General features: G+C 40.0%; 1 pseudogene; it reads right to left on the bottom strand.

Annotated features, from left to right (window-relative positions):
- Nucleotides 1-1,614: 1,614 nt before the first annotated feature.
- Nucleotides 1,615-2,570, bottom strand: LOC123936599 (annotated as a pseudogene).
- Nucleotides 2,571-3,016: the final 446 nt, after the last annotated feature.

Genomic DNA, 3,016 nt, shown 5'->3' with positions numbered 1-3,016 from the left:
AATAGTATATTAGCTTCATATGTACATTATACGATTGAACACTTTTTTCCTTATTCTGTGTTGACCAGAAGTGTAGCTACCATTCTTTGCCAGAGACAATATTCCAATAACATTGACCATATTTCCTATGCTGTGCCTTTTATACCACGTGTCCATTCCATAATGGAAAGCCTGTGTTTCCCACTCCCCTTCACCCATTTCTCCCATGCCCCACTCTCTTCTCCTCTGAGAACTCCTTTAGCAGATCAGTTTGTTCTTTATATTTATACGTCTGATTCTGCTTTTTGTTTTGTTTTGTTTTTCATTTGTTTTGCTTTTCAGATTCCACATTGGAGTGAAATCCTATGGTATTTGTTTTTCTCTGTCTAACCAATTTCTGTTAAATTTATACCCTCTGTGTCCATCCATGTTCCAAATGGCAAGATGTCATCATTTTTGGGCTTAGTTATTTTCATATATCTATATCTATCTATCTATCTATCTATCTTCACCTATTCTTTATCCATTCATCTATTTGTTGTAATATATCACCTGCTCTTCATCCATTCATCTATTTGTTGTAGACAGTAGGAGTTATATTAATTTTTCAATCTGTCAAAAAACCCAAAAAGAAAAAGTATCACATTATACTCATATCTATGTATAGTGTGGACATATTCAGAGGACTGACATTAGGAAACCTTATTTCTCTTCAACCCCATGAGAAGTACATATGCCATAATAACACTTTTCAATAACAACCCATTAGCAGGCATACAGACATCATGATTTTACATTTCAATACATGAGAAAAAAGACATACTCCCAGCACTGTCTTTCCTCAAAACTTCTGCCTGTTTCCCACTCTAGTAGAGCAGGTCTTCACACGTGCTTTTTTTTCATCATTTAAACTACAACAGTGGCTATATTAGAAGTCCTGTCCTTTCCATGTCCAAACTTAAATGAGGAAGTAGAAATTATAATAACAAACAATGGCTTATCAATGCGTATAGTTAAGTTTACCTGCAAAGATGTGTAAAATATTGCATGAAAGTAAAAATTAACAAGGCTATCATAAAGCAGTCTTCTTTACATTACAGATCATAACAGACACTTAACACTGTCGTTAAGTTTTACAAATGAATTATTTATATTCAAATTACAGCAGTTCCCCAAATCTAAGGAAAAGAAAATGGGTTGAGAAAGTTTCAAAGACTTTCACACCCAAGCCCTGTGTCCTCCAGCTGCCACTGGCCACAGTGATGACATACCCTGTGTGTTGTTATAAGACACAATGTCCGAATAAGCCATGTTCTACTTTTATCTAATATTACCTGTTACAGACCAGTGAATTCTTTGAGATGAAAAACAATCCAAAAATTCAGGATACAGAGCACTTTGACAACATACAATATCTGAAATTGTTCAAAGCTCTGAAAACAGTCTTTTAATGGAAAACTGAATCTTTTTATGCTCAGTTTCAACCTTGCTGGGAAAAAAAAATAACCATGACTAATCCCTGATACACATTGTTAACCATTTGTCTGTCTTCTGTCTTGGTCAGTGTTCATGATCTAGAGCCAGACCCAGAATATTTCTCCACATTTTCTCCAAGGGCTTCTTCAGGCATAGTGGTCATTCTGCTTCTCTCTCCTTCTGTCTGGCCCCTGTGGACATGAGTATCAGGACTTGCCTATTATCTGGCAGGGAAATCACACCCATGAGCTCTCTGTTTCAGTTGTGACCAGCAGCCCACAGATATCAGCCCACAGTAATCAGCCCAGGATCCACAGCTTACTACACTTCATGACACCCTCAAGACACTGTAAGTAGTGCTAAGGGCCTGGGTCACTGTGATATCTAGGTTACTCTATGTTTTCTCAGCAACAAGGTTACTTTACATCAGACTTGGAATAAATGTCTACAGCTTCTCCTGACTCATGCACCACAGTGAAGGTTGGCAACCTTCTTTCTAAAAAGATGTTCAAGGCTTTCCTGATGGAAGTGTTCTGGTGGATGAAGGGATATAGAGGTGGGTCCCAAAATCAAGGGCATCTGGGTTCTGCTTCATGAAGGTAGACTTTGGTATATCAGACATAAAATGCTGGGAAACTTCAGTATTCTTTTGAGGGTAAGTATATAAAATGCATTCCCACTGATAGAATAACTGGCAAGGCATGGATTTTTTTTTTTTAATCAGCAAGTGTACATCATAGAAAAGGCTTGGATCTGGAGCTATGTTAACTAAAGGCTTATGTATTTTGGGGGGCTAAGACTCCCTCCATGTTTCAATGTTATGTGCTTCTAATTCATAGATCTGTAGAAGGGGCAACTTATACTATCTCTGTGGTGTATTTATAAATGATGAAATCTCAGCATTTCTACAAAACTTTGTTTTGTACTCTCCTGCAATGGTGCTGCTGGAACAACATTGGATGCTAAGGCAAAGATGGCTCTCTAATTGGTAGTATCAGAGACAGCAAGTTTTCAAGGGGTTGGAATGGTGCAGTGATCCTTGTGTGACCTTGCGAAGTTCATGAAAACCAATTTTCTGAATCTTGTTCTTCTTCCAACTGAAATTTCTCCCACATGCTGAATTTGTGATCCAGGGCTGCAGTCTGCTGCTACCAAGAAGGAGGAGGACCAGGATCTGCCAGTACTTCTAGGCTCTTCTCTGCCCAGAGGTGTGTGGGAATCAGGGTCTGGGTGGGGGCTTTCTGGGGGTGTGGGTGGAGTGCAGAGCCACGGGGTGGTGGGAAGTTTGTGGGAGTGCTCTGGAGTGTGTGAGCATAGAGGTGCCAGAGAGGCCTTGGAGTGCATAGGCACCAGGTTATGGGCTGTGACTTTCTGGGAGGTGAAGGTGGGACTTTTGGCTAGGCAAGCGGGGAAGTGGTTGGCTGAAAGGCAGCCCTTATGCAAAAATCTCTGGGAGATACCTGGGTTGTTAACATAGCTTGGCTAGTGTAAGTCATGCTATAAGAAACATAGGGTCTTCACACAGAAGACATCCCGGCAGATTGGGTGAAGCTAAGAGCTA

This window comes from Meles meles, unplaced genomic scaffold (assembly GCF_922984935.1).
Source record: "Meles meles unplaced genomic scaffold, mMelMel3.1 paternal haplotype, whole genome shotgun sequence".
NCBI lineage: Eukaryota > Metazoa > Chordata > Mammalia > Carnivora > Mustelidae > Meles > Meles meles.
Note: the sequence above shows the minus strand (reverse complement) of the source record. Positions and strands in the feature narration are given on the sequence as shown.